A 23,145-nucleotide genomic window follows, 5' to 3' on the forward strand; every position below is an offset into this window, starting at 1 on the left:
TATATTTTATTTTCCAGGAAAAGGTATAATTATGCGGCATTCCTCTTACATAAACCATAGAAGTATAATTAACAATTTTGCATTATAGTAATATACAGTATGTCTTTGTAGTAAACAAATAACCCTAGGTGAACACTCGCTGTGTTATATTAACTTATCAACTCTGCCTTTCAGTCATATGATAAAGTATAAAGTAGCTTCCGTCACCATTTTTATTAATATTGTTCCGTAATGGTAAGATCATCTCATTTCATTATTCTCAGAAATCTTACTTTTTTTATTATCCAATAGGATCAAATTATTGCCAATAAATAAAATATCTATTCAATCAGTAAATAAAAGGTAAACGTGCATGATTTGTCTATCATATTCAATATCTTGTATGCGATTGAATTTTAACGATAAATTAACACAATTACAATATCGAGTAGGCATTTCACTACACTTTCCTCAGTGGACATCCATCAAGCTTGACTGGGCGGTTACATTTATAATTCATAATCTCTCAGTGTAGGCGATTGCTGCTGTACGTATATGGAGTTGTCTTTCATAAATTACTCTGTGAGAACCAAATAAGCGACGAAGAAAAAGAAAGACGGGGAAAATACAGAACTTCTTCTTTTCCGGAGAAAATAATACTAATTCTAAAAAAGGATAAAAAAAAAATATTTAGAAGAAAATTTCTGTTTTGGATACACTGTTAAAACAAGCTTTTAAGTTTCCGAGGATAAACATTTCTATACATTTTACAGACTTTGTATCAAAAGGTAGGTTGCATGAACAATAAGATGTTTGTATACCAAATTTTGTAGATTTGTTATATACTCATAATAACTAGTGTGTTCACATGGTCTAAAAACATATTCGGATGACTATTAATTGTTAAATGAAGCTTTTAGACACAACAATTCAGATAGATACGTATACAAACGTAGTATGGTAAAGTCTTTTTCTTGTCAATTAGAACTTTATGGAATTCTGTCCATAAATATTTGAAGCAATGAAATTAAATGCACTTTTTAGTCGACCAGGGATTCATTTGGTTTAAATTAATCGTATCGAATTCATTGTCAACGATTCAACAAATTTCTCTTGAGACGAGAAGATACTTAGAAATTCATAGTTCTTAAATTAATTGTTATGTGCAGAAGTATCACGGATCATAAACTAAATTTTTAAAAAGTAATGATCTTAAATAGCGTTTTTAGAATACCTTATTCATTTGCATACAGCAACGTAATAGGTGAAGTAAAATTACGGAATTCAATATTGGAATATTTAAATTCTTGTAAAATCAGATTTAAATTGCAACTTAAAAGCCATAGGTAGAGTAACATTGGCAGTTCAAATATCATAATGTATCATGTTCCTTTAAAATCAGAATTAAGTTGCAGATAAATTTAATCACTAAACTTTCACCCGTTTAATACTTAAGTAATATAGTTAATGATAAAATATCTAAATTTAAATGGTAAAGTAATATACAAGCAATTTATATGAGAGATTTTTTTCTCGAAAATCCAGATATTAATTGAAATTTTTGAATGATTCAACGATTTTCTGGCTATTTGTATTGTTTACCTTTTTTTATTTAAAAGCTCTGATGAATTAAGTTTTAACACAAAAATCTAAATCGTCGTATTTCCAGTAATGTTCCGGAAGTTCTAATGTAATGTTTTCATCTGATTTTTTTCTACATTTATCATAATTTTATGGAGGTATGAAAGCTTTTATTTAAAGCTGACAAGAGATTATAAGTAGATCGATATAAATAATGTTTTAGAGCTAGGATCAGAATTAGTTTACGGTTACTAACTTACCATTCTCAAAAACAATTAGTAACTCCATATGGCGATAAAACTATTCTTCGAGCAATATCAGATCTCTGCCAATTATTCAATAAATTGTCATTTCTACTGTTCACCCTAAAGAATAGAAATATAAGAGATCGTTTTCACTTCCATTTGCTACAGCAACTACATGATCTGCTCTTTGGTGTGAATTTGCCTTGCGGAAAGTTGTTCCTTCTAAATATTTAATTACGTTAAAGACATGGCTATTAACTTGAATTTACCTCATGAAATATTTAATAACCATGAAAATATGTACTGGTCTCAACAGAATAATAGTGGGATATTATTGAATGAGAAATAATATTATCCTCTTTTCTGGCTGATCACACACACCGATGTATATATATGTAATATATATAGCTAATTCCAAATGAAGATGAGATGTTTATTTTTTGTGCATGTATATGGATATCGAAAGCGAAAGTTCATCAAGTAATTTTTAGACAAAAATGAACTAATAGTTAGGGTCATGTTTTGAAACTGAATTTAAGGGTATATACTTTTTTAATGTTTAAAATTTTATTTTTACAAAACTTTACTTTAAAACATCAGATTTTTTTCAGAATATATATTCGACCTTTGTTTTAGATGTATTTTATTTGTACTACTTTTTTAGATAAGAAAAAAAAACTGCTCTGAACACTTGTGGTATGGAATGATTGTTTATTTTAGAAAAATCAAATCTTTAAGACATACACATTTGGTTGGCTCTGGCCATAGATTCTTCTTTAATATGCTCAGAGTTATAAAGTGCATATAATGATCATTTTTGTAATGATTTATTAAGTAACAGTATTAGGAATAAAATAAACTTTATTATTGATTAGGAGTTTAAGATTTATTTTATTTTTTGGTTATGATATATGAAATACTAGCAAATAATTTTGAACACCAATGAGTTTGGGATATCTATTTTACAATTCCAATGCATATTTAAATATATGCACTGTAAAAAGGAATACATTTTATACAAGATTGATATGTGCTGTGATAGTGGGTAATATTCAGTGTATAACTGTTTTTAATATTTTATCTCTTGTTCAACCAGGAATGTTTTTCAACTGTAGTATATACTGAATGAAAATAAACGCAACACAGATTTAAACAGCTTAAAACGATCCATTTAATAATAAATGTGATTTTTTTTTTATGTAAAAAAAAGTTTTGGTTTTTGTTCCAATATTGTTTTCTAATTGACGTTCACCACCTTTATACATCTTGTCATTACATGAAACGTTGTAGTAAATACTACTAATGGACTGACTGGAGCAAGAGTCTCTCGGCCAATTCTAAAATTTGATTGGCTAACTTTCCAGGGGATTGCAGCCAATATCCGCAATATTCCCTGTGAACAAAACAATATTGAGAAGAGTGTTTAATAATGAAATCAGGGTACTCCAGTATAATTTTACTTAATTCGGGTTTTACATGGGATATGGACTCAAAGTCTATATAAAATGAAATTCAAAACAGTGTAGCTGTGGCCATTGATTGACACATTAAAATCATCCATTGACAATTTACGTGAACGTTTGTCTGTAACGACCACTGTTCACGACGTACCTACGATAGACATTTAAACTGTGGGGTCACCAAAGGTTTCTTAACGCCTTTAAGTATAAAATAATTCGAAAAATTAATCAGGAATAACCTTTGTGTTTTGACTTTATATAATTGATATAAATCAAAACACAAAGGTTATTTCTGATTAATTTTTCGAATTACTTTATTTAGGTGTTGAGAACCTTTGGTGACCCCATAGTTTAAGTGTCTTTAAAAAGTACATAGTGAGCATTGGTCGTTACATACAAACGTTCACCTAAATTGTCCCAGTCAATAGATGATTTTAATGTGTCAATCAATGGCCACAGCTACACTGTTTTGAATTTCATTCTATCTTTGTGTTGATATGGCATATAGTATTGACGGATATAAGTTTGAAAATTAACAGGTTGCATGACAAAACAACTATATACCTAATACGAGGTAAAAACATGTTGATAAATTTTTTACGTGTTAAAATCTCTTTCCTCTGCGTGAATTCCAAGATTGCTTTGTTCCTTTTAAGATCAATTAAACAGCGGTCGAACGATTTGATGATCTTTTTACTTCACCCTCTCCCTTTTACTCTTTTCAAAGTTTCCCGTAGCATCGTCACTTAAGCAATTAACGAACTTTTTAATGTAAGTGGTGGGTGTAAGTCATTTGTTTTCAAGTTTTTTAAAACATTTTTATATGAATAGAGGGAGTATTGATATATACGTCATTAAGAATGGGACTTAACGATACAAAAAACTACATCTAGCGTGGGTATAGTAGATTGAAGATTTAAAAAAAAATGTTGTAGTAGCACAGTGCATACTAGTAATGTATGATGACATGCATTTATATACATGTATCTCATAAAAGCTAAGATTAAAAAACTTTTTTTTGTCCATTATGGTTTTATCAGCTCTTTGACTTGTGTTATAGGTTTTTAATTTTTATATTTATTGGACTCGAAATTCTCAAGAGAAACCGTATATGCCGAATTGCGCATCTAGTGAAGTAAAAAATATTTTTATAGTTTTACCGTATATGTAATTACACCAAAACATTACTTTTTGCTTAAATTATTTATGACATTCATAAGTGACCTTCAGTCGGAAAACCTAGATCCAATACTGGAATTGATTGCTGTATGTTATAGTTGTCCACGATTGTTTTCCTTTAATTGTGTTCAGTGTAAAAATCAAGCCCTTTTGTCGCATTTTGTCACCCCGGAGGTTTCAATAGCTTACTACACAGTAAGGGTATTTTACATTTCGATTTTCATATATATTGCCTTTGGTCTTTGATGGATTGTTGTCTCGTTTGACCAATGGTTATTATCTAACATCTCCTTATTGACTGTGTTTAATCTTTTACCTCGGAGAAGATAAGTTATGCAGTATAAACTCACTTATCTTAAGCATTAGCTAGATTGAGAGGCCATATGACAGTTGAGTTATGAACTGTGAGAGGGTGTCTATGAAATACTAGGAAATGCCAACTTTTTTCAAGAACATTATTCTTATTGTTCTTCGTCTGTTCAGTTTCTTGACGGTTATCAAAATGCTAAATGAGATAATATAAAAAAATAAGTAAAACAAAAACAGACAATACCATAGTCAAAAAGGAAAATAAAAACAGACAATAACCATAGTCAAAAAGGAAAAAAAACCAGACAATACCATAGTCAAAAAGGAAAACAAAAACAGACAATAACCATAGTCAAAAAGGGAAAAAAAACCAGACAATACCATAGTCAAAAAGGAAAACAAAAACAGACAATAACCATAGTCAAAAAGGAAAATAAAACAGACAATACCATAGTCAAAAAGGAAAACAACAAACAGGCAAATAATGTCTACAAAATGCTTCACAGATGTCTCTGTACATTCTGTTCAATGAGAAATCCAGTGTTGATTTAACATCTTTAATCGCCTCTGCTTGTAGTTTACTACTAGATTTTGAGACTATCCTATATGTAAAGGACTTATACAACTTAAGGTGACATCTTCCCATTTTGATGTCAAATAAATTTTCATTGGGTAGCTGGTTGCTGATTCATTGATGATAATCCTCTATTGGTATCCGATCTACAACATAATTTGAATCGAAACAAAAACCGACAAAAGCGCTCACGTATTTTTTTTTTTTTTTTTTTTTTTTATCAAATTGCCATCTTCATAAGCATGCATTATCCTCTTATTTTTTCTTTCTGTAGCGCCTCTGTTCTCTCTAAATTTTAGTATGGTATTTGTTCCCCAACAACGCAGATTTTATCGTGAGCAGTGCTGAACCTTGTTAAAAAGGTTTGGTAAATTAATTATCTCTCCATTCTAGGTTCGACTAACAGAATGTCAGATTACATTTCCGTGCCTTTCTAGAAGCATTGATCAAATACATCTAAAATGTATATAATTAGGTAAAAACGTAAGTGATGGAAGATTATTTTGTAACTTTAAAAACAACAAACACTTTCGACCTCTTTTGGTACTAACAGAAATAGGAGCGGTTTGTTTTGCTCAGGTTATGATATAAATATAATTATGATTAACCTTTTTGATATCTTTATTAAAATGTTTACCCTTGAATATTGCTATCCCAGTTGTAACTTCCATTTCAATACAGTCATAATACGCAGTACCAGTTCATGCAGAACATTGGAGATTTAGAATAAAAGCTTCTTTTTCTATTTGTGAAGTGGAACGAAAGTCCACATTAAATAGATCTATAATATTTCAAATGGAAATCAGCATGGAGTAATTTACAGTATTTGAGAAAACATTGTTTCACAATTACCTTTATAATTTGTAAATGTATCGTTGTAACATCTATCATCTGTCATTTTCACTGATGTCGATTTCATTTTAAAGCGAAATTGTCATGTATATGTCAAGTGTGAAATTTGACTATCCCAAAGAAATAGATCTTTTAATCCTTTTACAAATCTCCTATAAATCTGTTGGAATCATTCAACTTTATAATGGATTTCTTCAGGTTTCCAAGGCGGAATGAAAAGATTTTAATTTTAGACAACAATGTTTTTTTTAAACATTATCCTCTGCTCCTGAACACAAGAAAGAAAACGATAATCTTAAAAGTATTTTAGGAGATATTTTGTATAAAAAGCTTTGAAAAAGTCATTACAAATTGATTGATGTCTGTCTTATTTAGTTTAATTTAATCCGTCTATTTGAGAAAGTAAGTCATTTAGTTTGTTTCGTATCTGTTAATGCACTACATGATAAATATGTGTCAAAAAAGTACTTACATTTGAGTGATGGAATAACTTTTACAAGTTGTGCTTATAATAATAATAAATTAATTATTTAGTGAAAGAGCAACTCAATTAGACCTAGTCTAATTTTCGTTGAGGCCCTGAAACAAAATAGATGTATGTATGCAGTTAAAATTCATACATCAGAATATAATATTCCTGTATATGATCTTGATTCACTGATCGTATTTTACAGTTTTATCTTTACTATAATATGTGTTGCTTTAAAGCACTAAATTATTTTAAAAATTATGAACTGCCTGCTTCTAACTATATTGTATTACGCGTTAAAACTAGAGAATAAAATATGCAGCATTAACTTTTTTTGGTTAATTTAAGATATCAGTTCTTTCTTTCTGTTTTTTAGCACAGCTTTTATTTTGTAATTATTTTTAAAAAAAAATACAGAAAAGCTCTTCATTTATTTAAATCATCAGGAACTGTATTTAATGTAAACAAGATTGTAATTCTTAATTGTTGGACAGTCTCATCCTGAAAATTGCTTGAACATTTTTATGGTGTAGCTTTACTTTTGAATATGAAAAGATTATATAGTATGATTGCCAATTAGACAACTTTTTTACAAGAGACCAAATGACACAGAAATTAACAACTGTATGTCAGCATACGGACTTCATACGGAAAGCCCATACCGCATTTTGATGTTTTTCCATGTAAAGACTTTGATCTTTAAGAAAGAAAGACGCTTCTTCTACTTATCATCTGACTAAAATGAAGCATTTTCTGGGAAAAAATAGCAAACTCTTCCTAAAAAAGTGTAAACTGAAAAATCCAACATTACTGACGATCAATGGTCTAAACAAATATTGGTATTAACCATTCTATATTTGCTCTGATGTACAATAAATGGAAACAAGATAATGGAGTCAAAATCTAGACATCTGATCATTTTGTTGATCTCTATAATTTCAAGGCTTATATTTGTCTTTTACAATACATCACAAATACATTTTCATTTTCAAGTATGGTTTAACATTTGATGAACCTTTATACTATTTTACTGTACACGTTTTACTTCGTCAGCAATGTGATTATAACAAATATGGTAAAAATGAAAATGAAAGGATTTAAACGGAAATTACAGTTTTAGTATGTATATACGTAGGATGATTTTTATTTGTGTTAGATACAAAGGTGGCAAGGTATGTTAAGTTCTGATCGAATTAGACGAAAAACCGACTTGTTTTCAACAGTTTTGAAAAAAATCACATGGGTTCATATTACATTTTTTTTTCTTTCAAAAAGTCATGAAAACTAACATTTTTCACATGGAATCCATTTAAGGAGATAAAATCCTAAATAGAACATGAATAGATAACTCCAGGTATTTGATGGTGTTCGTGTTGCTCAGTTTGTAATTGTCTATGTTAATATGTGTTGTGTACTGTTATTTGTCTTTTTGTCGTTTTACGTTTTTGCCACAACATTGTGACGTCATTTTGTTTTCAACTAATTAGTTTAAATATCCCATTTGTTTCTTTCGCCTCTCTATTTAAGAATATAACCTTTTTGTTATTTATCATCACTCTTAGAACAGAAAAGCGAAAAATATTTAAACACTTCCATAAAAACTTAACCATTTATTGCCTTGTGAGAATACATTTAACCAAATTACGTACTAGTATACTATTGTATACACGTTTTTGAAAGAGACGTGAACTATGAATAAAGAAGACGACGCCTTAATCTTTATGTTCATAACATGAAGTTGATTTAAAGCTGTTGAAGGAAAAGGGCAACATATTTTCTGTGTTTCATGCGTATTTCCAAAAGGTTAATTTCGACTAAGGGTGTTGCAACCTTATGTTTTATACAATTTATATAATTTAGCGGTTGGCAAAATGTATTAGTGTAAACGACAAATTATGGTCAAGTCATATAACCTTAAATTAGGAATATATTCAAAATGACACTTCCATTTAAGACAAAGGAGACGAAATTCCATGCTTTTATTTTTTTCAATGTTTTTTACTCAGCAAAACTGTTTAAAGGTGTGCATCGAAGTAGAGCTCGTAAATTTGTGTATGTAAACTTATAACTCATTTTAACAAATCTGTTTGCCCATTTTTGTAAGCCATGTTGTTTCAGCCAATTTATTTTCGACTTCGAGTATGAATGTCCCTTTGACATCTATTGTCTATCTTTTGAACAAATCTTTTCTTCAAGGTAAATCAATTTAACATTGTAGTAAGATCTTTGAATTTTTTTTATTGGTACAAACATTGATTTTGTTTTCAATAAATTAAAATATAGCTAAATACGTATTGCAATGTAGTTATGATCTAACATACTATCGATACTTATATGTCAATGCGCAATGCCATGCTTATCTTACACCTTTTATGTCATCTTTACATTAAGGTAGCACAATACGAAGATTTTTCAACCCCAATCAGACATCTTTAAACTGATGTAATTCCACTCATCCTTCTTTAAATTTTATAAATGAGGTACCAAAAGAAAGAAAAATGATTAATCGTTCAAAATATGATAATTTCATTATGACATAATTATAATACATAATTAATTGTTATGTAATTAGTTGCTATATTGTGATGTCCATACTTGAATGAATTTAGCTTCTTTGTTATTTATAGCATCCCAAAATATTTTATTGATTCTTGCACAACACAGTTTGACCTCCAAAACTATGTCTCAGAATTTTCCTATTGTATTTCATTCTCTCATAAATCTTCAATGAAGTTTGCAAATCAATTCATAAGAGATCACTAAAATTTGTTCTATTGATGTTTTTGGAAATCTCAGACACAATTTTGGAGGTCAAGCTGTGTTGTACAAGAATCTATAAAATATTTTGGGATGCTATTAAGAACAAAGAAGCTAAATTTATTCAAGTGTGGACATCACAATATAGCAACTAATTACATAACAATTGATTATGTAATAACTATGTCATAATGAAATTATCACAATTTGAAAGGTTAATCTTTCTTTTTTTCTTTTGGTACCTCATTTATAAAATATAAAGAATGATGAAATGAATTAAATCAGTTTAAAGTTGTCTGATTGGGAGTGAACAAATCTTTGTATAGTGCTACCTTAAATCCGCTAAATGTGAACTGATTGATATATATGGGAGTGTGGGAAAATATGTTTTATGTAGATGAGATTGGCTTTGACCTAGTTTTCAATAACTGAGAGTACTGTAGGATCGGTTCTTTGGTTCTTCTTTTTTTGTATACTACGTGTCGATGAATAAAGGTATTTTAAACTGATCAATACAATTAGCTTTTGGTTGTGCTATTATAAGACTCTATTAGATTAAGGAGAGATTTGGAGTTTCACAACATGTTAAACACCGCAACATTCTGTGTTTTTGTCCCAATTCAGAAGCCTGTAATTCAGTGGTTTGCGTTGGTTGTGATTGGGTTTGTTTTGTCTAAATCGGTTCTAGTTTTCTCTGTTGAACTGTGCTGTGTTGTTTTTTTTTTTTTTTTTTTTTTTTTTTTTATTTTGTAATGATGGAGTCTTATACATTATTACATGGTATGGGATTTGCTCATTGTAAAAGGCAATACAGAGATCTATAGCTATTTACCTTCTCCTTTGAAAAGCTTTACTAGTCCAATGTCAGGAAACCAGAGAAAAGTTTGTATTGCTGATATTGCAGGGATTTTGGGTAATCTATTGTATAAAAACATTTGATTTTGATTGCAGATATTTGGAAAATTCTGTTGAATTAGTATTATTTCATTATTTGTCTAAAATGAAGTTTAGAACTTTTAAAGTTGCACACTTGTGTATCATTTGATTCGTTTTTATGGTTTTATGTTGTTTGGTTTGTGTCTTGTTGCAATATTCGTTATGCCGAGACTTGCGTACGATATTGACTTTTTGTGCGTTTTTAATATTCACAAATCGATTTGAGTGAAAATGTATAGGATATTCATCCGATTATTTACAAAAGATTGACACAAGTTTTGAAAAGTATTCACGAAAGACTCAGGATCTTCTTATCTGTTGTAATTGTCAAGAGAAAATGTTCAATAGCAGAACCTTGATATTTCGTATGGTAAGATACTTAACCGCAAGTTCAGTTTTTGATCGTACACATTGTCATTTACACGAGTATCTCGGGATTTAACATTGGATGGTCACGTGGAATTATTAAATGCAGTTATTATTGATAAAATTCAAATTATTAGTGACAACAATAAGTCTTCCTTGCCTGATAAGTACTAATGGGATGAAAATTGCAGTCTTGTCGTACGAAATTTCCCAAAGTGCTCTTATAAATAGTTATTATCGAGAAAGCAAGCAAACACAAACCTTTCATCGTATCAAAGCAAGTTCGTTTGTTCATATAAATTGCGCATATTTTGTTCAATTATTTTGTATATTCGATGTATATTATTCATAAAACTCGCAAGGTCAGGACCTCTATCATTTGAAATAATCTTCAGTATGAAACGTGCGATGTTTATTGCAAAGAAAACATATTTGACAAAATAAGAAGCTGTTTCTGTTCTATATACTTTCAGAACTACAAAATACCTGTAACATATAACAGTTGTGTATAATCTTTCCCAGCTTAAGATTATTGTGATAATATCTATTTCCCTAAAATAAGAATTTGAAATTAGCATGACAGAATCGTGAAATTAGTGTTTCACAAATAAGCAATTCAAATACCAATTGAAGTTTAAAATTAGCAGTATGTTGGTATTTTACCTGAATTTTCCAAATGAACTGATTATTTGACATGCTGCCACTATGTATAATTTCAATCAATTTAAACAAAGTCATAACTGTTTGTGTTTTCAATACGCAACATGCATATTATCAAAATAGAAAGAACCTGCACTTTTTAGGTCATTTATATTGTAAATTGTAATTTCAATTCATGCTGTAATTGGTGGTAATTCTATAGTGTTAGATGCAAATGTTAGCGTAGCAAAAACGTAAGATTTAAGTTACAGTATGATGTTTAACGAGGGGCGTAAAAGGGGGGTATCTGCATGGAAGAACGCAAAAAAAATAAAATGCCATTTCACGATGAACGAACAATTAAAAATTTCTTGCACTTTGATCTTTCTACCGATTTCACGAAACACGGTTATTAACGAACCTTTTTCACGACAGCACGTGAAATTAAAATGGCAAAACACGTTGCACGAAAATAACCTTTTGCCACCCTCTTTAACACACACTCAGAAGTTTTCCATACTCCTTAATTCCAACAATGCGTCTCTCTCTTTTTCTTTTCCAAAGAATATTAATTGCTATCTTGACATTCATTTATTGACACTATACAGATTTAACCCTGCATATACAGAACTAGATTAGAATGTATCTGTTTTCTGTATTGGTTACGAATAAGGTTTGTATGGTTAAATAAATAAGTCTATAATACAATTATCATAACAATACAGGACTATAATGTATGTATAAAAGCCAAAAGGATGTTCATTTGGTGTAAAGAAGTATATAATATGGAAATTACGGAAGAACGAATGCTTGGTTATACAAGAAAATAATGCCGTATTAAACAGAATCCTTTTGAAGTTGGCAAAATTGGCGGCTTAAAATCTGAATTTTATGTAAGGGACAACGTTTGTGTGACGTCAACGGATCTGTTGCGGTGTGTTTTTCAGGCATTCAGAACAGATAGAAAATCAATAGTTCGTCTTTTCATTATTTTCAACAAGAATAATAGTAATAATATATGTAAATTTGTATTTGTTTCAATGCAAACCTCTACAATCGGTATTTGAATAGTTAGAAAAGTATAGGACTGTTCATTCATTTGCAGTTATAATTATCACTAGGTAATTAGATTTCATCCTTTGTTTGGTTTTAACATTACATAATGTTCTTCGTTGGTCATGAAACATTATATTCATGTTCTTTAACACAAAAGTATATTTTCTCGTCCCGAAATATTGAAAAAAATAAATGATGACGTACGTTTCGTAAAAAAATTAAAAGCGAAATTAAATAGAAATATAATATTACACCTTTTATTCTTAATATGTATACGTTTTTTTTTTTCGGTCGTTTGTTGAACAAAATGATTGTTACAATGAATTGCTTGTGACTTATTTTTATGTATTAACTAGAAAGGACGGGTATCATGTATTTAGATCTACTTGTTAGTCAAGTCCCACATTCACCGTTCGGTTAGTACATGTAGGTGTCTAATGCTTTAAACAAATTACATATTATTTTATTTGTTAGATTTTGTAACTGCAACATCCAAGGAACGTACCTTAAAAACGTGTTGTCTATTTGCAGTTGTTATCTTTCTTGAACATTGTACTCGATGTTTTTTTTTCCATTGTCGGAGCTTTGTATGATGCGTATAATCAATATGTGACTGTCTAAACAAATACCAAATTATTGCCACTGAACGTAATTTCATTACCTTTATTTTCTAATTTGTTTCTAGTGATATTTACATCACCCTTAAAAATAGACGTGCATCTATCGTATGCTTGATGTATGTATACTAGTTGTGTATTGGCTGCTAAAATTATACTCATCTACAAAAGACATTTGCAGAAACTAATCACTGAAATGCGTCTATCTCAGCAACGCATATATTGCTCATAATATGCAACAATTTACGACAAAAAGTGATGTAGGTATTTTTCTTAAATACTATTTCAAGCTTAGAAGAGCTAAAATCTAGAGTTTATTGAGCATATATAAATGTTTTGTTGTGCCTGTCAGTTACAGACTTAATTTTACAATGCTTTAACAAAACTCAGATGCCATTTAACGCTATTTCTCTGATTAATGACGTAATTTCAAACTTCCTAAAACGTAAATTAATCAATGGTGTTTACCAGTTTATCAATTTTTGCGGTTACATTTTCAATTTAAATGTTTACAAGGATATTGATCTTTTGCTTAATTGTTTCCCTTTGTTACGTTGACATGAGAAGGAAGGGTTATATATAATTGGATCATATGTTAAATGAAGAATTTGAATTAAACTGGAAAAGTTGATATTCTAACCATAGGTTATACAACACTTTAACACCAATGCGATACCACTAGCAGAGGCTGATAGTCACCAATGGTATCTTTATCACAGAAGTCATACCTATTTAAAATTCTTCGTAGATAAATGAACGGTACTACTTTAATGTAGGACTAACTTCATGGTCTTATTCTTCGGGCAAAAAATACAAGGAAAAGTGAAATAGTCCGACATGTAAAACAAATATGGAGAAGATAACGGTCAAACTTCGACAGGCATGCATAGATGACCTCAAATTTTGTCGGTTATTCGCTTTACGTAACTTTGGATCATAATGGTATTGATGTATTTATACACCCTTTGCTATCAAGTTTTGGGTTTGAACTATCCCGAGGACGGTTAATTCAGAACAGATCTTTGGTCGTACCGTTCTATTCATTTTTTAATGTTTTTAAAATATTTTTAAATATGTTGTTAAAAGTTTTGAACAAAATTCATTTTTGTATAATCATTTTCATTTTTCATACCTCACTTTTCCTTGTACTTGTCCGAAGAACGAATAAGACCATGTGGAACAGTATTTATTCAATCGTTTTGAAACCCGATATTACCTGTCATTATTACGACAGTCCATATTATCAAAGACTCAGTTTACAGAGGTGTTTTTTGTATCCTTCCATTTGCTTTCAGTTGTTGTCTTCAACATTAAAACGTCCCCTGGAAATTAGATTTTTGACATTGAATTGAAAATATCCAATTTGAAAACCTTGCAGCAAAAAGTTGAAGAGTTGATAATATTGAAACCTAACCGTGTGAGGTGCAAAACAAAACTTAGCGAATTGGAATTTCGCATGCAAGGCACTAACTGATGAATCTAATTAACGTAAAAGTATAACGATCTTAAATTATAATCGTAGAATAGCAACAGTCGTGATAGTTTTAAAATCAAATTGTTCAGCTCTTCTTTACAATTGAATTTATTTTAATCGAATTTGATGTATGCCTACACTAAACCTGCGAAAAGCGTAATAATGTAACCTGCTGTTAATAGATGAATGCATTTGTTTAGCTAAACAATGACAGTTATTAAGTTATTACTTGAAAATATTCTATGTTGTTTTGTTTGCAATAACACCTCAATAAGTTTGTCTATTAAATCTTAACGTTTGATTTTGTAAAATTTAATGGACTTCTCCCGTTTTGAATTTACCTTGGAACTCGGTATTTTTGTTTATATTTTTTTGTCTGTGGAATTTGTCATGCTGTCTGCAAAAAAAGAACTTTTACAAAAAGATTTAACCAACCGTATTTCCATTAACAGTCTAGGTTTGGGCAGCAGTGTTTCTTTAATGGCATAAATAATACCCGAAACTTGTTATCTTGTAACTGAAAGTAATCAATTCCATTTAAAAACGGCATATTATGCTATAAAAAAAATCAATTACATTTTCATTTATCTGTATTAGTCAAATTTGGTGCATAGCCCCTAAGAATACATACTTTCCCTTTCGGTACCCTTGTCAATGACATTCCAGAGCCTCTCTTTATCTCGATCTACACCATTTTGTAGAACTCTTCATGCTAAATCGGTTATTTTTTTCTCTACCTTATTCCTTAAAAGCATATTTTTTTGGCAAACGAGTTACGCCTTGTCAATAAATCAATCAATCAATCAATCAATGAATCAATCAATCAATCAAGTTTTTGTCATATAGAATTTCATAACCATAGAGCCTTTTTGCCGCCAATAAAGAAATAAACATGAATAAAATTACTAACTAATTCGGAGTATTGACAAGTAATGTCAATTTTGTAGGACAAACATTACCTTACTCGTCATAAAATAATGTTTCAATCCATTATATTAATCAACCAGTTGTTCTATCGCTGCTTGGTTGTGCATCTGCAAGTTCAGAATATAAAGCAAGAATCTGATATCGCACTTATATCTATAGAACGACGATTCGGCAGTGATACGCCAACACAATGCTATGCTTATTTTGTCGTTTGCACTGGGTTGAGTGGGGAGGGGTACCGGTGTTGGGGCCCTTGTGATTTTTTTTATCATAAAAACAGAAATGGTCTTACATGTAGGAATACCGTGCCATTTTTAGAAATCCATACGTAATTTTATGAAAAACTGAATAATTACTTTATACATTTCGCCTCAAATTTTATTGAATTATTAATACACATCTATATATACCTCTTCATATTACAAAATTTGTCGTTATTTTTGTCAGAAACAGAAATAAATAATCATTATAATAGTACCAGCTCAAATCTCATTGGGACGTACGTCGTTATATCTAATATTTTTCGATGTAAGTAATCGTTTTGTCTGGGCAGTCGTTTTACTGTTGTGCACTTTGTACTAAGTACGTTACATACATGTAGGTGCGTTTTTATCATTTTTATGCAATAAATTGTTAATCAAATATAGCTTGTTACCATGCGCAAATAGTTAGTTTTATTTTTTTTGTTTTTACTATTCCAACTAGTGTATTTGTTTTTTTTTTACCGAAAAGGAAATTGTTGGGACTGCACTCAATCGAAATGCAATCCAATTCTTTCATACTTTTATTTGCTTTTATAATTGTTTAGGTTTACACATCGTTTAAGTACATGTAGAAAGGTGTCGTATATATTTATTTTTTAAATGTCAATACCTAAAAAGTTATAAAGATTCAAAATAATTTTTATCAGCTTTTCCTTTTAAGAATGTACACCTCTGAATTTTCTAGAATTAAACTTTTTTTCTTAACCTGATTTTTTGGGTTTATATGACTGTAAAAAAAATAATTGGTGAAGAAAAAATCATATGGTGGTGCACTTCTTTTTTTTGCTACGACCCTTTGAAAGTACCCAATTTTGATGATTTTCCTATTTTTCTTCAATTTTAACCTAATTTTGGGCTATTATCATGAAAACAATCACAATTCCACAATTAAACTTTTTGTCATACTTTCAATAAAGATAAAGGGGACCAATCTGAATAATTTTTAAATAAAAAAAAACTATAGTTAGGTGTTAAAATAAGAAAGTTTTATCATATTTTGATGCTTTTTGGGTCAAATTTACCATGTTGTCAATTTTGAAAATTTGTGATTTTTCTCAATTTTAATTACAAATTGCATATTTTTTCAACTAAATTATTGAAAAATACATATCTAAAAAAATTGAAAAGAAAAAAGGGATGTGGGATATACATGTATCCCTCACCCATTTTCTCAAGATTTTGGCTAAAAAGAACTTACTTGATTGGTTATAATATTTAAAAATTTAATTACTCAAAAAATAACCATTGGAAATACCCAAATTTTTTCACAGAGTTAAATTTGATTATGCTTTCTATCAAATTCATTGCTATTTTCCATTTGTGACCCATGTTTTGGATATAATTACAGAACGAGATTTCAATGAGACAGAATGAGACTGAAACGTCTGACGGAATACATCCTTAAGTACCAACATTTGCAGTAAGAGAAAAGTTGGTCGCTAATGACTAAAGGTAATTTTTCAAAGTGGACGATATTTCGGATCCTTTTTCAAAAAAAATTAACCATTTGAAATTTTTCAAGATCAAGGACTATATCAATTGAGGTACAAAATGTCATGAACAAAGATTGGCATCTTTAAGAGGAGATCTGTTATTTGGGTCCAATGTTTTTCAAAAACTATGGATATGCATTTTTGTCTTAATCAGTTGTCAATTTTGAAATGTGTCTGGTGTCATATTCAGACTGCAAGTGAAATGTTTGCACTGGAATGGCACTTACAGACTACATCATCTCTATAAAAACTCCAAAATGAGTCTAAAAAAAAAACATAAACTGGTATGTTTGATAACTAAATTATTACAATAGATTTCATGGATTAAATGGATTTAAAACAGATACGGAATTTAATATCGTACGCAAACTTAAAAGACAACAAACAAAAGGTTTCCGAGCAAATATCCGCCTTCGTGCAATATTCTTTGAAAGCATTGAAGGAATGGCTTAAAATAAAAGGTAATATTTACATTTATTTTCGTTAAGGATCGATTAAAAATGTTACATAGCTACACAATGAATATACGATTTTCTCGCTTGGCGTGAATAAACTTCATATCTGTCATAACACCAGGTCTAGTAAAGTTGACAAACGAAAGGAAAAAAACAAAAAGACCCAGAAACAAACACGAATACTCAAATACAATCGACTGAATGTTAACAATATGGAATAATTACATTAGATGTATGTTTCATTATGATACTTTATTCTGATTGGCTAACTGCATATCAGGTGTTATTCAGTAAGCAATTGCATTGCTCAATAAAACTTTTCATTCATGATAACACGTGGTCCCACAATAAAGTGCACAGGTAAATTAAATAAAACAATAATAAAATTCGTGTTTTCATTGACCGTGCGCACATTTTTAGTATGAGGCGGTTCCGCGCTTCATACAAAATGTACTTCGGTCAACGCTTTTACACCCCAATGAAGTTACAAAAAGAAGCATTCAATTCTTAAATAAAAGAAAAAGATGAGAAGGTCCATTTCGTTTGGTTATCTATTTCTACAGAGTAAAAGCGATGACTGCTTTGATATGCCACGTGTTTTGCTTAAGATTTTAAATCTTACAGAAAAAGCATATGTTTCGCAGCGAAAAGATAATTACCTCTTCAATTTAAAACATCTATTAGAATATAATTTTGAACCCCGGAAATTTAAAGATCATGGGGTTCGGTGTCTGAAAAGTTTATTGTTTTCAATAACGCCTTGTACTTAAGTTTTTGCAATGCAAATTCCTGACAAAACAATATATAGTTAATGTGATATATTATCGAAGAAGCTCTTTTCCGGAAGTCAATAATTGAACTATTTATAACAAAATGAAAAATAACCTGTAATTGACACGCTGTGATAAAGATTATTAATTTTCTGGAAGAAATGTCATTTGTCATAATTATAGAAATATATTCCATAGTCATTTCAGCTTTAAAATCCTACGATTGTATAGTTATTGACCTTCTCAGACAAAAATTCAGACAACAATTCAGGACATTTGATTTCCCCCTTTCTTTTGAAAAGAAAAAAAACTTATGCTTTTAAAAGATATATTTGAATTTGTTAATTACAAGTCAGACAGTCGTAATGTGAATGGGCATGATGTCTTCCAAGTTAGAATATCATGTTTTGACATCTTGATTTTCATTTTGCGACATAGTAATGAAAATGAAAAAGTAATGAAAAAGATGATACACAAAGCTTTATAAGTAAAAATGACACGACTCAACAATAAAATATCACTACAAGAAAAGAAAATGGCTATAAAAAGATTCCTCAAACGAATTACGCCATCTGTTATACAAATAACTGGTACACAACTAATGATGTTCTGTATATACAATATATGTTGTACAAGTAAAGTCTCCTTTTATCCTGCTTTCGTGTTGAGCGAACGGAATAAGAGTACTGTTACGTCACTGTTTATCATGGCCCTCTTCGCGGTCCATGTTTAGGCCAAGACGATATTTGTAAAAAAAAATATAAGACAACCAAAGACTATCTGTAAAATAAAATGAAGTAAACGGAAAGGAAACAAGTCGATGAGAAGAGGAGCAAAGTTGGTTCCCATTGGAATGTTGCTTGTCTGTAAAATAAAACAAACAAAAAACAACAACAACAACAACAAAACAACAAAAAACACAATAAATATGATGTCAATAAAACAAAAACAACAATTTGGATGATGTCAGATTTAAAAAATAAAAGTGATTTAAAAAAGTTATGAGTTGTACTTTCATAATACAATATCATTGACCCTTAACGAGTTCTAGAATTGTTTGACATATATAAAGTGTAAAAGACATTGCAAAACAATCGTGCTATAAACTTTGAAGAGAATGTGTATGTATCATATGAACACGGACTTAACCTTAAATAATGGATTAATAAATGATATTTTTATTGATATCTAGCTCTATATAAAAAGAGATTTTGGTACTTAATTTCTGAACTGCAATCATAGTAATGTCACCGAGTCAGCTCTTTCGAAGTATCATAGGACATTTCCTCTAAAGGCAACTTAACATTTTCTGAAAGGAATTTAGCCGTCAACCATCACAAAACCAAATGAAGCGTTCTAGATATTAGACAATTTATACTACGATACTTAGTACTAAAACATCTTATGTTGTCTACACATCGCATCAATTTGATATGACTTAATTGAACTTATAAATTCTGTATTAAACCCTTCTTGGTGTTCTTACTTTGACATGATTTTGACTTCTCAAACGGCTTGATGGCTAGTTATAACATCCTTTCCTCACGCTAACATTAGTTTTGCTTCATTATCATGTCGTTATACTTTTCCGGGATTTGACCAACGGAAATCAATTTTTCATTCGTACATTTCCCTTGGACATTTATATAGAAAGGGTAGACCTGGGTTACGATAACTCCTTAAATCATTAATGCATTTGTAATAGTCAGCTTCGTCATGGCTTTTTAAAAGCATTCATATAAATCAGAATCGGCTAGATTCAAGGTTATGCTGTAGAGTATATTTATGAAAAGGGTGAAAGTAAATTGATTTTCAAAGAGATACATGTATCTCTAATAAACCTTTTTTTTAAAGAAATGTGTCTATCAACCTATGTCTGCCAGTACACGATGTATCTATCCGACATAACTTATCTAAAATTTGAATTACCACATACAACATCAACCAATAATCAGCCAAAGACTGATTTTGTGTAATAAGTGGTTAGGGGTTCGGTGCCAGCTATCAAACACGATGAATGTTTGGTAAAAAGCAAAGTCAAAAGCTCCGCTTTCAAAATATTGATATAGTAAACAACTCGCGTAAAAAACTCGAAAATTCATTGTGCGTCAAGTCAGTTGAAAACTTCAAAACAGCACTGTCAATTGGTGCTCTCTTTCTCGTCGAGAATCTGGCATCAAAATCATTATCAATAGAAAACAATGAGTTTAAAACCTTTCAATTACAGCTTTCCTTTTACAGAAAATAGAAATAAACCAATTTATTTGAAACTATTGAAATACAAATAACTGCATGTTGTAATTAGTTGGACGTCACAAAGATGAAATATTATTAATGCACTGAAAGATACAAACTTATAATTAATTTTTTATTGTTTTGATATAACTATTACTTGGTTGTTAATTGACTGATCATAAGTCATTAAACGGAAACGTTTCCACAATACAAAGAATTGTCCTTTCTTTTGTAACAAATACAAAATGAAATATATCGGTGTCATTATTTAACGGAAGTTCCGTTATCTTGTCGATTCTGAATATTAGTAGTTGTTTATAATACAAGTTTATACATTATTTATTAACCGAATAACTAGCGTCAAATAGAATATATTTTCTTAAGCCTATATTAATGTTCTAACTATTCTAAATAGTTATAGAAGTAGTCGTGGAAAAGGCTGATTTATATGACACCAGTAGTAACGTTGACTCGAGTTGAGCTAGCTAATAGTGATAATCACTTCAGATGTTGGAAGAGTTAATAGAATTAGCTGAGCTAGGAAATCCGCTAGGGACCGTCATAATAACAGCAAAATTAATCAATCGTAAAAACAACAGACTTTATTGGTTAAACTAGAGATTAGTCGATCAGTCCAATTTCTGTGTACTCCGGAAGAATAATACAACAAATATTAACTTTCCTAGATATAAATGGATATGTCACTGGTCACTTGTAGGTCAATGTTGTAACAGGGATGGGGTGAACGACTATTGATTACAGATAAATGACGGATAGGAGATGACATTACGGAAGAGTAATCCACCTACAATTTAAGTTATCCTTTAATTATTAATTCACTATAATCTTAACACTTGTTAAGAAACAAAACAAGAATAGCGGTATAGAAACAAAAATTTTGCAAATGGTGTGCTGCCTACACAACACATAACCCAGGAGATAAGTAGACGGTGTGAATTTCAGCCAATCAGAACTTTTAATATGAGATCAAACAGGGACGCAAGTTCACGAAGCTTGTTTGCGGAAAACGATTATATTATTCATATTTAGTGTTGAGTTTAATAAGCAAGCCAGTAATAACTTGACACAACGTGCACGTACTTTTCATTATGAAATTATGAAATGATATAGCCTCCTTTTTCCTGCACCTTAATTGGAAGATTACGAAGAATGTTTTGTTTTTTTTTTATGAAAATTTATTTCAAAGCAATTGCTATATAAGATAAGTCAAAATGTTATTTTTTTCAGTCCTTTTTTTTTTTTTAGTAAAGGACTGGTTGTGATTAGAAATGAATGGTAAATACAACATTTAAAATGATACTATGACAGAGCGTAAGGATATCGCTTAGGGTCTGTCAGGTTTTTTTTTTAATTAGTAATGTCAAAAATTATAAAGTAAACTATAATTTGTTTTAAGACTAATTTCTGAGTAAAATACAATCGGTGTTTTTTTTTTTTTTTTGTTTTGTTATTAAAGATATCTTTTAACAAAAATAACGCTGAAGTTTTTCTAATCCTTGTCATGCGTATTTTTATTGTGGCTAAGAACAACACAAAATATTGCCCATCTAGAATGTGAAAATGCCATATTCTATTCACCTCTTGGCAATAATTGTATGATGTATATCATAATAAGAAAAATCCAAAGGAAATAAGAAAATTTGCATAAGAACAATATCTTAAATAAAAGAAAAAATCACATAGAAAAGCATGCCCTTTTAAGAGTATAATAGTTGTTAAATATAACGCTAACTATATAATATGTGACAAAGAAAGTCTGATTTTAACAGTAACCCCAATCACTCTGACGATCTAACTAGCCTTTTGATCATTGATAGACATTCCCACTGATGCCTTAAAGATCTGCATTCTTTGCTTTCCATTTGATACATAAAGGACGTTTTCCTTCCTAGTTAAAGACCGTCACAAACCAAAAGGACAATAAAGTAATTACCATATGATTTCGATTAGTACAAAGTCAAACGTCTGGGGTTCTTAAGGCTTAAAAGAATATTGATAATCGGTAGACAGGACAAGCTGTCGATGTCAACACACTAGATGTCCAGTCTAATGAGATTGGAGAAATGAAAGTCAATAATGTCTTATATTAGTAATGTTGTATGCGTTACAACTGACCTTACTTAACATTACTTCAGTAGTAAATTAGCACGAGTATTCTTATATTCTAACACGAAAAATGTTAAAGCAAATTGGAATAGAAGCAATCTACTAGTATTTAAATTGTAGGTTTAGTTTGCCATCGAACTCTTCTACAACTAGTGTCATTATTATATTTTTTTTCAAATTAAGATATTTGGGTTTTTTTTACGCTTGAATACAATAGAGATTATCGTCTTCTTGAAGGAAAAACTTTAAATTATATTATAAGAATAAAAATTGAAGAATCGTATTCGCTTTTAATCCCTGGTTTCTGATGACTGGCACTCGAACCAATCAATTCAAAATTCGAAACAACGAAGAACATAGCATGCAGTAACCTAAAAAGAAA

The 23,145-nt window shown here is 30.0% G+C and overlaps 1 protein-coding gene across 2 annotated transcripts in view; it reads left to right on the plus strand.

Moving 5' to 3' along the window:
- Nucleotides 1-418: 418 nt before the first annotated feature.
- Nucleotides 419-23,145, plus strand: part of LOC143068315 (neuropeptide prohormone-4-like) — a 45,302-nt gene continuing 22,575 nt past the window's right edge. The window contains exon 1 of one of the 2 annotated variants that reach the window (XM_076242261.1): nucleotides 419-767. The gene's annotated coding sequence lies outside the window, so the exon portion shown is untranslated. Of the gene's footprint in view, nucleotides 768-17,064; nucleotides 17,136-23,145 lie in introns of those variants that run through there. The other variant, XM_076242260.1, reaches the window with a different exon arrangement.

This window comes from Mytilus galloprovincialis, chromosome 3, assembly GCF_965363235.1.
Source record: "Mytilus galloprovincialis chromosome 3, xbMytGall1.hap1.1, whole genome shotgun sequence".
Taxonomy (NCBI): domain Eukaryota; kingdom Metazoa; phylum Mollusca; class Bivalvia; order Mytilida; family Mytilidae; genus Mytilus; species Mytilus galloprovincialis.